Source organism: Meles meles, chromosome 5 (assembly GCF_922984935.1).
Source record: "Meles meles chromosome 5, mMelMel3.1 paternal haplotype, whole genome shotgun sequence".
NCBI classification, from domain to species: domain Eukaryota; kingdom Metazoa; phylum Chordata; class Mammalia; order Carnivora; family Mustelidae; genus Meles; species Meles meles.
Window position 1 is genome coordinate 56,990,195 of NC_060070.1, and position 13,475 is coordinate 57,003,669.

Genomic DNA, 13,475 nt, shown 5'->3' on the forward strand with positions numbered 1-13,475 from the left:
TCCTTGTCCTCCACTTTGTCCGTGATTTTGACCCTGCAGCTGTCCATTCTCCATCTTGTATCAGTCTCCACATCTCCACTGGATTGTTCTCATCTGCACACACACTTCTCTGCTATTTCCCTTCTTAAGAACACTTCCTTGACCCCATGGCCCTCTGTAGGTAACTCACAATTTCCTATTATTCTATACAGCAAACTTACCCATTATCTTTGCACATGATCTCCACTTCTTCATCTTTCCTCAGCTCCTTGCAGTCAAATATCTTTCTCTCTATATTTTTGAATGGTCACCGGTGACTTTCACTGTCAAATCCAAAGGATTAAGAAAATCATAAGGAAGAGAAAATACATGTACAGTAGTGTTCTGTATTTACTGAAAAAAATCTGCATATGAGTGGACCTGCAGTAATTCAAACTTGTTTTGTTCAAGGGTCAACTATACTTTCTTTTCTTGATTTCTGGTTTCACTAAACCATCTTGGGAAATACACAGTAGAATGTACATTGTGCTTTCCAAATCTGGGAAAAGAGGAATATAATTTAGGAAATGTCCATGTCACTTCCCCTCAAGTGATCGTGAGGTGTGGGAACAGAGCACATCAACATCAGGAGGGCCAGAAGCCCTCCTATTTCTCATCCTTGAATTTTGAAGATTGAGCCAACACTTGAGCAACTCAGTGAAACAGGGGTGGCCCTGCCAACAGCAGGAAGGAGTCCTCAAGGCCTGCAGTGGTGGGCGTGTTGGAGGCAGGGCCAGAAAAGTAGATCAGTTACTTGTCTTCCAGAACCCCTCATATTTGTTGAGAATAGACAGGCTCTGCCAAAATCATTTTGGAAAAAAGAACTTTCAAACTTTTACTTTTGTCAAGAGACTCACCGCCTCCCAACATGGTGAAATGGGTCTTTTAAGGCTTTATATATGGATGACAGTCTTACAAATTTAGAATAGAGTCACAGACTTTGTCCAGGATGTCCTTTGGGCATTGGCCATAATTCAGCTTCAAAGTATTAGACCATCGTGTTAAACTATTTATATTAGGTGCTGTGATTGTACTAATATATCCTAGAACCAAACTAATTAAATGCCTTTTGATTTGAGCAAAGTGAGAACAGTTAAAGAAGCTAGATTCTAATTTGCTTTTAATGTTAATGGAGTCTTAGACTGGTAGAAAACAAAGGTGTTGAAGGAGAAGCTTAGCAGGGACAGAGAGCAAGGACTCCCACCCTCCACCAAATTACTTTCTTTGTCAGAGAGGAACACTTGTTAATTATGAAATACTCATAAATCTGCCTCAACTTAAGTGCCAAAGAGCCGAGGATAATAGAATGAAAAACAATTTAAATCACATTATGTAACAAGGAACTGAATAATGTACTATCTCAGTGCATTTCATTACTTTAAGGCCACAGATTTTCTCCTGCAACTTGAAATAGCAGAAAGAAAACACACTTTTAGGTTATGATGCTCTCTGTGATTCATGGGTTCTCAGCAGTAAACAGAATGTTTGCTTCAGAAGACTTTTCCTTTTTGATACCTGCTGCCAATTTAGGGCTTCTTTTATTGAAAGGCTTTGAAAATATTGAATCTGCTAAAAATACAGTTATCCCTGAGTTTTATCAGAAATCTTAGAAGAATTTTTTAAAGAAAATCCAAACCATATCTTAAAGATAAAACAAAAATGCAACAACAAAATTAGTATAGTTTTGAAATATCTTGCTTCCAAGGATATGATATTGTTATTTTACCTCTTCTGGCTACTATTAAAATTCACATGAAGAAAAATAACAAAATTTTACTTTGGTACATTTTGTCCAACTCTTATATTTTAAAGTAGAATTACGATACTAATCAATCAGATGTACAGGCCCCACTAAAAGTACTCCCACTATCTGAGAGAAAATGAGTAAGTCACTCAGGTCAGAGAAAAACTACACTTTTGAGTAGAACTATCTCATCCTCACTGATATGAAAGAACTCCCTGAATATGATTAATAACTATCGAAGTTCCTGTACAATTAGGAATTATTGCACATAAGAGTCATGGACTTTTATAGCTGAAAGCATCCATAAAAATAATTTAGTCCCATCTCTTCATTTTTCACAAATGGAGTCACTAAAACACAGAGAAAATGAAAGACTTACCAAAGGTCATGCTGCTAGAACCAGGATCAAATTCCACACCTTCTAACCAGCTGGAGTGAAATAAAAAGATGTTAATTAAGTTCCATTGCAAGCAATATTGCTGATGAAATGTTTGGAAGGAATGAAAATTGCTGAATAATTTTGTTTGAAATATTTTATAACACATGGTCGAGTGGGAAGAAAACTACTAATAATAAGGGCAAAATGGTAAGAAAGTATACATTTTAAAGAGGCATGTAAATTCTGGAATGGTGTTTGTCCACGGTATTTGCCATCCTTCAGGCATAAGAACTTGTTATTTAAAGATCCACATACAAAATCTGAATCTTGTGTAGAGTAGGGAGTTGGACAGTTGACCCACATATAAAGTGACAGCTTACAAAGGTTGATGATCTCAGTAATCGGAGAAAATAGAAAATTATCCCCATGTGAAGGGAGAGAGTTAGCAATTTATCTCAAATATCTAGCAAATTTATCTCAAATTTATCTCAAATTTGGCTGAGTGACAGAGAAAACACAGGTGTCCCCCAGAAGATCCCTAACATTCAGACAGGTGGGAACAGGAATGCATACTTCCAGTGTGGTAAAAGTATATCTGAAAATTCAGTTCCAAGTGATCACGGGATCTGGCACAAGCAAACACATGACCACCTCCAACCTAAGCCTTACACCATTTCTGCAAATGAAATCAAAGAAGTAAGCAAAGGCAGAAAGAAATCTTCATGAGAGAGACATAGAAGAGAACAAGGGGAGAAAACATAAACTGGAGACTTCAGGTATTGAAATAATTAGATACAGAGTAAGTTCTGTATCTGATGGTTCTGGATCTGACAATTTTTTTGTGTTAAAAAATATATTACACACCAGTCAGAATGGCAAAAATAACAGCACAAGAAACAACAGGTGTTGGTGCAGATGTGGAGAAAAAGGATCAGTTGTGTACTGTTGGGAATGCAAACTGGTGTAGCCACTATGGAAGACAGTATGGAAGTTCCTCAAAGAGTTAAAAATAGAACTACCTTATGATTCAGCAATCACACCTTGGTATCTACTCAAAGAATATAAGAACCCTAATTCAAAGGATACATGAGCCCCTAAGTTTATTGCAGCATTATTTACAATAGCCAAGATATGGAAGCAGCCCAAGAGTCCACTGATTGATGAATGGAGAAAGAAGTGGTATATATCTATAATGGAATATTATTCAGCCATAAAAAGTAATGAAAATTTGCTTTTTGCAACATGAGTGGAGCTAGAGAGTATAATGTTAAGTGAAATAAGCTAGAGAAAGACAGATATCATATGGTTTCACTCATATGTGGAATTTAAGAAACAAAGCAAATGGGCAAAGGGAGGGCGCAGAGAGAGAGAGAGAGAGAGAGAGAGAGAAACCAAGAAACAGATTCTTAACTATAGAGAAAAAACTGGTAGTGACCAGAGGGGAAATGGGTGGGGGGAATGGGTGAAATAGGTGATGGGGATTAAGGAGCACACTTGTGATGAGCCAGGGTGGTGTACGGAAGTGTTGAATCACCATGTTGTACACCTGAATCAATATAACACTGTATGTTAACTAACTGGAATTAGGGTTAAAAAATTAAAAGATATATATATCAAATCATGAATAGCTAGGCCAATATGAAAAAGATACAAACAGGACTTCTAGAAATTAGAAATATAGTGCTTAAAGTTAAAATTCAATGGATGCAAAGAAACAATGCAAAAATGAAATTAAGAAAAAAGGTCACATTTGCAATAGCAAAAGAAAAAATACTTAGTAATAAATTTAATAAAAGAAATATAAAATTTTTACTCTGAAAACTATAAAAGATTGCTTAAAGAAGTTAAAGAAGACCTGAATAAGTGGAAAGATGTCCCATGTACATGGTTCAGAAGATGAAGTTGTTAAGATGGCAATATTCCCCAAACTTATCTACAGACTCAACACAATTATAATTATGGCTGGCTTCTTTGTAGGAATTAATAAGATGATCTTAAAGTTGGTAGGTACATTCAAGGAACCTAGAATAGGCCAGAAAAAAAAGAACAACATTGGAGAAATCTCATTTTCTGATTTCAAACTTATTACAAAGCTATATTAAAAAAGATGGTGAGGGAGACAAACCATAAATGACTCTTAATCTCACAAAACAAACTGGGGGTTGCTGGGGGGAGGTGGGATTGGGAGAGGGGGAGGGGGCTATGGACATTGGGGAGGGGAGGCGAACCATAAGAGACTATGGACTCTGAAAAACAACCTGAGGGTTTTGAAGGGTCAGGGGTGGGAGGTTGGGGGAACAGGTGGTGGGTGATGGGGAGGGCACGTTTTGCATGGAGCACTGGGTGTTGTGCAAAAAGAATGAATACTGTTACGCTGAAAAAAAATAAATAAAAAAAAAAAAAAAAAAAAAAAAAAAAAAAAGATGGTGGGACTGACATAAGGATGGACACAGAGATCAATGGACTAAAGAGTCCAGAAAGAAATCTTCACATTTACATTTATTTATTTTTTTTAAAGATTTTATTTATTTGTTTGACAGACAGAGATCACAAGGAGGCAGAGAGGCAGGCAGAGAGAGAGGAGGAAGCAGGCCCTGCTGAGCAGAGAGCCCGATGCGGGGCTCGATCCCAGGACCCTGGGATCATGACCTGAGCCGAAGGCAGAGGCTTAACCCACTGAGCCACCCAGATGCCCCCACATTTACATTTAGCAAGGATGCCAAGGTGTTTTAAAAAATGGAGAAAGAATAGCCTTTTCAACAAATAGTTATGAATGGATGGATGAATGCATAAATGACAAATGAATATCCAATGCCAAGGGATGAAATTAGACCCCTGCTTTATACCACACACAAAAATTAACTCAAAATTGTTTAACAATCTTAATGTAAAAGCTAAAACTATACAAGTCTTAGAATGAAACATAGGTGTAAATGTTTCATGACCTTAGTTTAGGTAATGGTTTCTCACATATGACATTAAAAAGATAACTAACCAAAGAAAACAATAAATAAGTTGGATAAGTTGGAAAAAATAGATATGTTCATCAAAATTAATTTTTTTGCTTCAAAGATACCACAGAATGAAAAGACAACAAAAAGTGGGAAAAATATATTTGCTAATCATTTATCTGACAAGAGATTTGTATCTAAAATATATAAAGAATACTAACAACTCGGTAATAAAAAGAAAAATGACAATGGGCAAAAGATTTAAATAGGCATTTCTTCAAAAGAATGTGTATGATGGCCAATAAGCACTTGAAAAGATCTTCTATAAAAACACTAGCCATCAAGGGAATGGAAATCTAAACAATGATATACAACTTCATACCCAATATGATGGCTAAGTATTTTTTAAAAAGGTAGATAATAACAAGTGTTGGTGAGAATATGGAGAAATCCAAACACTTATACAGGGCTGATGACATTGCAAAATAATGCACTTTCTTTGGAAATGAGTTTGGAAGTTCCTTAAAATATTAACATCCAGTTAATACATACATACAATCTATATTGGTATGGTATGGTATACATACCATACGATCTAACAATTCCACTCATTGGTACATAACCAATAGAAATGAAAACATGTTCGCAGCAAAAATTGTATAAGGATATTCATAACAGCATTATTCATAAGAGCCAATAAGTGGAAACCCAAATGTCTATCACTGATGAATGAAAATAAAATGGGTTATATCCATACAATGGAAAATTACGCAGCACTCATAGGATGATGCATTGATATGTGCTATGACATGGATGACTTCTGAAAAACATGATGCTAATGAAGGAAGCCAATAATAGAAAACTGTATTGTATAATTCTATTCTTATGAAATATTTAGAACAGGAAAACTTCAGATACAGAAAGTAGATCAGTCATTGCCTAGGACTAGGGATGGAGAGATTGAAGGAAATAGGAAATGATTGCTAATGGGTATGGGTTCATTTGGGGGGATGATAAAAATGTTATAAAATCGATGGTGGTTGCAGACTCTAAATATACATAAACCATTGGACTGTACACTTTAATTAGGTGAATTTTACAGTATGCAACTTATTTATTGATAAAGTTGTTTTAAAAATCCAGTGGATGTGGAAAGGCAAAGAAGATCCAGCTGCAGGCAGGTTGAAGAAAGCACATGCCACTCTCTGTCTTGCGTTAAATGCCACCGAAAAAACTACACGAAGAATCCATTTGAGGACTCCAAAAAGTAAAGGGTGCCAGGTGGATTGGAGAAAAACACAGAATTCAGGGTATTACCATCTAACAATTAATAACTTTTTTTCTGCTGGTACCTTCCAGCCTGAATGCAATGCAGCATGAAACCCAGAATCGGGAACTGAGCCTCAGATGGAGAACTCCAGGAGAAAACTTCTAATTCTGTCTCAGAGAGCAGAAGGAGTACAGCCATATTTATTTATTTTTCTTCACTTCATTCAATCATGCTCACTTCCCAAACTGACAATAAGGTGGCATACATCTAAGATGGATGTGAATAGAACTATAAGAGCTTTGAAGATAGAGCTGCCTCTGCAACTCACCCCTCAGAGGCAGATTGGACCTTGTCACCTGAACCTAACCAAGTCAACCACCTACTACCACAAAAAGGGTCACACTCTCCATAGGATTTAAATGAGACCCAAAGTCTTGTAAGATAATATTAAAATGTCCAGGGAACAACCTAAAGTTGCTCAGTATATGAAGAACCAGGACCATTTCAACTTTCACAGGAAAGGAGAATCAACAGATACCGATGCTGGGATGCCACAGATGTTGGAAGGATGTGACAAGGACTTGAGCAGCTACTAAGCAAATATTCTAGCCAGCAATTATGAACATTCTGGAAACAAATGGAAATATAGAAAGCCTCAGCAAAGAAACAGAAGATATAAAGAAGAACCAAGCTGAACTTTTTAAACTGAAAAAATATCTAAGATTAAGAACAAGGCAAGGATGTACACTCTTGCCATTCCTATTGACCATGGTACTGGAAGTCCACCAGCGCAATGAGACAAAATATGGACGGATAGACAGAAGATAGATAGACAGATAGATATGCAGAATACTCATTAGAAATGCAGAAATAAAACCATCCCTAACTGCAGAAAGCATGATGACCTACAGAGAAAAAAAACTCCAGGGAATCCACAAAAACACTTCTAATACTAATATGGGAAATCAGCAAATCACAGGATAGGATACAAGGTCAACACACACAACTGAATCATATTTATGTTGAATCTGTTGGGTCCAATGTGTCGAAAACTTTTTTAGAGTGTCATTGACAGCATGCCTGGATGGCTCAGTTGGTTAAGCATCTGCCTTCAGCTCAGGTCATGATCTCAGGGTCTTGGGATCCAGTCCCGTGTCTGGCTCCTTGCTCAGTGGGGAACCTGCTTCTCCCTCTGCCTGCTGCTCCCTCTCCTTGTGCTTCTCTCTCTTTCTGTCTCTCTGACAAAAAAGTAAATAAAATCTTTAAAAATAAGTAAATAAAGTGCCATTTACAATAGCTCCAAAAAACAAAAAATAAAACTTTAGCCATAGATCTAGCAAAACTGACACAGAATCTGCTTGCTGATTACCACAAAACATGGGGTAAATATGACTTCATCACAGAAGAGATACAAATGGTAATTTGGCACATAAAAACTTATTCAACCTCATTAGTGATTAGGGACATGCAAATTAAAGTAAAAAGGAGGTAGCTTCACACACCTACTGGAATGGCTATAATTACAATGACTGACAGTTCCAAGTGCTGACGAAGATGGGGACCAGGTGAACTCTCTCCACATTTCTGAGAAAAATGCCAAATATCACAGCCACTTTGGAAAACAAGTAGGTAGTTTTTTTTAAACATTCCGCATACCCGTATTATACACCCCAGCAATGCCAAGTGAAATGCTGGAAAGCACTATTCTAGAAGACCCACACAAATGTGCAATCAAACCACCAGATGCTCCGAATAAGGACAGGTAACCAAGAAGGCTTCAGTCTCACTGTGGAGGAAGGACCCGTAGGCTGACTTTGCAACTTATTCTCATTGAGTCATTTTCTTCCCAGAGATGCTTCTATGCTACAAAGATGACATGAACACTGGGAATTTTTGATTGAGATTTTGTAAATTATCCCTTCATGTTTCCACTTTACAACTCCATTTCTTGTCAGTACCGCTACCCGAACACTTCTAGGTGAACAGATTAAGTCATTTCTATCCCCCAAAATTTGAGAACTAGTCTACAAGGAGTAATCCACTGGCCTCCAAGGTCACCTTCAATATCAGAGCTCTTTAATCCATTGTATTTGGGGCTGATGAACTTTTCTCAATACCATGAAACATCTACAATTGTTTTTAAAAGACGGAGACTTCATATTTTGAAACAGATGAGTTTGGAGGTTGAGGGGGGTAAACCTCCTTGGAGGAGTGCTTCAGGCCCACAGAGATTTAAAAACAACAGAAACCCTTGATTCATTGTATTGTTTGGAATGGTGAATAATATTGAGAAGGACTTTTCCTTAATCGCTTATTCCCCCTGGACTTCAGTTTCCTTAATGGTCTTTTGGGGTCATACTATAATCCCACTGAGGTCTGCCCCACTGTAATGAGTTTAATGGATGGTCCACCATCCCAGGCACCTTTCTCAGAAGGTGGGAATCTCAGTGCCGTGATTTCCCAGCTCGAGGAGAATGCTGGTGGCTGCAGCTTGTATGGGGGGCCTGGGTTCCTTCCACAGCACTTCTCAGACCTGAGGATCCCCCAGGTCTATGTTTATAATGCAGATTTCCCAGCTGCTCAGCCAGATATTTTGATTTTGTAAGTCTTGAATTGAGCCCAATAATTTCACTTAAAACAAACATTCCAGGTCATTCTGATGCAGATGATCTGTTTGGAGTACACTAAACTATCAAGGTTAGTAAAAGCACAGACTGTAATAATATACTGCTGATGAGTCACTGGACCATGTCACTGTGTCCCTTGGAGAAAAAGAAAGCAAACTTCTATGCAAGGAACTTAAAATCTAAATTCTTTTTTGAAAAGGAGCTTCAGGGAAAGAGTTTAGATAAAGAAAAATTGTTTTCTCTAAATAGATTTTCCTTACCTTGCATTTTTTTTAAAGATTTTATTTATTTATTTGACAAAGAGAGAGAGATCACAAGCAGGCAGAGAGACAGGCAGAGAGAGAGGAAGGGAAGCAGGCTCCCCACTGAGCAGAGCCTAATGAGGGGCTCAATCCCAGGACCCTGAGATCATGACCTGAGCCGAAGGCAGAGGCTTAACCCACTGAGCCACCCAGGTGCCCCTGCTTTTTTTTTTTTTTTTTCTAAAGGTTTATTTACTTATTTGAGAGAGAGAGAGCGTGAGCAGGAGGGGCAGAAGGAGAGGGAAAATTTCACCGGGCTCGATCTCCTAATGATCCCATTAACACTGAGATCAGGACCTGAGCCTAAACTAAGAGTCTGAAGCTAAACCCACTGCGCCATACAGTCTCCTCTCCCCTGTTTAATCTTCAAGAAAGGCTTCCCCAAACCAGAAGATGAGTGTCCTAGGCTCAGCCCACTGCTCTGTTTTATAAGATCCAGATGTAACTTGTTTATGTTGTTGTGGAGATTTTCTGAAGAGCAGGAGTAGGCATGAAAATGATAGGGGAAAATGATATGATTCAAAGGAAAGAGGAGACAGAGAAATTAGAAAGAAGATAGTAGGTTTAGTTTGTGTCTAATCCAGAAACCAGAGAGATTTCCATTGGGCGAGGTGAAGTGGATCAGCTCATTCTGAATTCAGGAGCTGTAATTTCTCTTGAGATGAAATGTCAGGAGACAATAGTGATGTTGTGGTGACGAAATGGGTACAAATCCAGTGGGTGTAGGTCTACTTGGACATTTGTAGACTCTAGTCTGGAGCAAATTCCCCAACCTGTCTGAGTTTCGTTTTCCTCAGCCCTGAAATGGTGTTAAAGCGACTTACATTGCGGGTTTGTTGTAAAACTTAAGTGAGATAACGCATACAAAAGCTCATTGTGAAATTGAAAGCTTATCAAAATTAGGAAACCATTATTTATACGAAGTAATCTGCCATTGACCCCAGATGAAATAATTGGATTATATATCCTTATATGAAACTTTGAAATCCCAAGTTCTGGAACCTATGAGGAGACTGGTTTTGCTTCATGTACACGTGAGACTGTAGACAGCAAACGAGAGAATAAATAAACTGGGAACCTTCCAGAAATGGGCTTTTGTTGTTGTTGGGGGAAAATATTTGAAAATTTCTCTTAGAAGCAATACGAAAGTCATCAAAAAAAAAAAAAATCACGCTTATTATATTACTAAGTGAGTGCCAAGAGTTTCTGGAAAGCAATCAAACAAAGCTACCCATTCAGAGCCCACTGAGCCAAAGAGGCTTGGATTTAATTTAATGAGTTTAATGGACGGTCCTACATCCTAGTCACCTTTCTCAGAAAGCCTGAATCTCAGTGCAGAGATCTCTAAGTGCTTATTCTGAAAAACACAATTTCTATTTGACCTCAGGATGTCTTCATTTTATGAAGCTTTTTATAGCTATCACTGAATATATTGTCTGACCAGCATTTTTATTATTGAGAGAAAAGCTTCTGGTCTATGATTCATTCAGACAACTCTTGACAATTCAGCATAGAATTAACTACAAAAAATACACATAAGCATTGTGGTGCTGAAGAGCCCGATCTCAATACTGAAGTCTGAGGATGCAAAGGTTCAGATCCAGTGAAAAGATCAAGGGATTCAAAAACAGTCGTGGGTGTGTAGGAGGGTATAGACAGGGTGTGCTGGGGCCAGGCATGGTAATGGATAGAATACCCACTTGTTGTAGCTCTTTCCTGGAGTAATTAGGAATGAACCCCTTTCAATATCAGAAGCAATTATGCAAAAAATTATGGGTCACTTTATGAATAGATCAAGTTGGAATTGTGAGTTTCCTCTGTCTGCTGTGATAAATGCACTTTGCTGAGCCTATCCCAACTGTGTGTGTGTGTGTGTGTGTGTGTGTGTGTGTGTGTGTGTGTGTTTTCACCCCTGGTTTTTGGCCCTTTATAAATTTTGAGTGGACACAATTCAGCCCATAACAACTGGCAGCAAAATGTTTTAAAATTTTTTTTTCAGAATCCACACACTATAGTCTAATTTCAAAATGAGCTCTGAGGGGACAAAGTTTAAGCCTTAAAAAGTTAGTTAGTCTTTTTTTTTTTTTTTTCTATTTTTTTAAATGTTTGTTTTGGGTTGAGAAAAATCTATCAAATGGTTTCATTTTTTGTTGAAACCAAGTGGCAAACAGAGATCACACCAGGGGGAAATAAGATACACGTTTAATTAACAATTTTCATTTCTACTAATTATAGGTCTATCAGTGTCATTCTGATTTAAACCGGCAATCCCTCCTCACTAATGATTTATTAATGATCCTGAAACCAGGAGGCTGTGTCAGTACTCTAGAGCGGGTGTCTGTTCCTCAGGGGCACATCTCCCAGGCACTGGGTGCATCTGGGGTGGGGGGTACTGGGAGTTGATGTGGAGGGCAACAGACAGCCCAGGAACTCCCAAAGGGTGGGAATCTGATATAAGTGGGTTGAATATATAAGTAAATTAAATGTGGTCAGGTTTTTGAAATTGCAAGCATATCTTGTTAATTTGAATGTCTTTCCAATTTTTAGTTCTAATCCTTGTTATCACTCATCTTTATTAAAAAAGAGTTTTTGAACACCCAACCCTATGTGAAAGTTGTAATTTTTTTAGGTTTTTATTTTTTATTGTATTTATTTGTATACTTTTAGTATACAAATTGATAAGATACCTAGAAATAAACCCCACCAAAGAAGTGAAAGACCTGTACTTCCCATCAAGTTATATGGGGCATTAGGGAGGACCAAAAATCGATGTTTCACTACTCCCGAGGCCAGGTTTAAAGTCCTTTCTGACAAACAATCCAATCAAGAAATGGGCAGAGGGGGTGCCTGGGTGGCTCAGTGGATTAAGCCGCTGCCTTCAGCTCAGGTCATGATCTCAGGGTCCTGGGATCGAGCCCCGCATCGGGCTCTCTGCTCCGCAGGGACCCTGCTTCCTCCTCTCTCTCTCTGCCTGCCTCTCTGCCTACTTGTGATCTCTCTGTGTCAAATAAGTAAATAAAATCTTAAGAAAAAAAAAAAAAAAAAGAAATGGGCAGAGGACATGAACAGACATTTCTGCAAAGAAGACATCCAGAGGGCCAAGAGACACATGAAAAAGTGCTCCACGTCACTCGGCATCAGGGAAATACAAATCAAAACCACAATGAGATATCACCTCACACCAGTCAGAATGGCTAAAATTAACAAGTCAGGAAATGACAGATGCTGGCGAGGATGCGGAGAAAGGGGAACCCTCCTACACTGTTGGTGGGAATGCAAGCTGGTGCAACCACTCTGGAAAACAGCATGGAGGTTCCTCAAAATGTTGAAAATAGAACTACCCTATGACCCAGCAATTGCACTACTGGGTATTTACCCTAAAGATACAAACATAGTGATCCGAAGGGGCACGTGTACCCGAATGTTTATAGCAGCAATGTCTACAATAGCCAAACTATGGAAAGAACCCAAATAAACAAAATCTTAAAAATAAAATAAAATGGCAAGGGAAAGTTTGAGGAGGAGTAGAACATTTACATAGAGAGAAGTTAAATGTTCCATTTCCTTCCAAACTCCCCATCCACACCACCTCCTGACTCCTCCCCAGAAAGGTCTAAAGGGAAAACTCCAGGTATTTAGGGAGTCTTTTCCTGCAGACTCTTGGTCCTTGAACACTGAACAAGGCCAGGTTTCACTTCTTACCTCCTGCCTTTAGGATCCCATTTTACATATCAAAGGACTGGACCCTACCAAGCTTCAGGAAATTACAAAGGGCAAAATAAAAGTGGTGTTCTAAAGCTATTAGTTGGGGGAAACAGGAACTACAAGAAAGCCAAACATATGAATGAGACCTAAAAAAGGCCTTGAAGAATATTGTCAGATTCCAGATGATTCTGATATATAAAATATATATATTTTTTATATATAAAATATATATATAAATATAAAATTTATATATATACACACACACACACACACACACACATTGTTTGTTTGTTTGTTTTACTCTTTGGTCTATTTCATTCAAGCCCATGTGAAAATGTGGCCTCCTCATGACTACTGTTAGCAAGTCTCTGTAGAGCAGACCTGCACCTTTATTTTTAGCCTGATTAAAGATACACTTTCTACTTCCAAAAGTGGAACTAAGCACAGACTTCTTCCCTCTTAAAATCATGAACAACGGC

General features: G+C 38.1%; 1 long non-coding RNA gene across 1 annotated transcript in view; it reads right to left on the minus strand.

The window, feature by feature from the left end:
• Positions 1 to 200: 200 nt before the first annotated feature.
• Positions 201 to 13,475, minus strand: part of LOC123942433 — a 42,508-nt gene continuing 29,233 nt past the window's right edge. The window contains exons 3-4 of the long non-coding RNA XR_006818422.1: positions 2,142 to 2,191; positions 201 to 302 (exon numbers count right to left, since the gene is read on the minus strand). This is a non-coding gene — a long non-coding RNA (uncharacterized LOC123942433). The remainder of the gene's footprint in view (positions 303 to 2,141; positions 2,192 to 13,475) is intronic.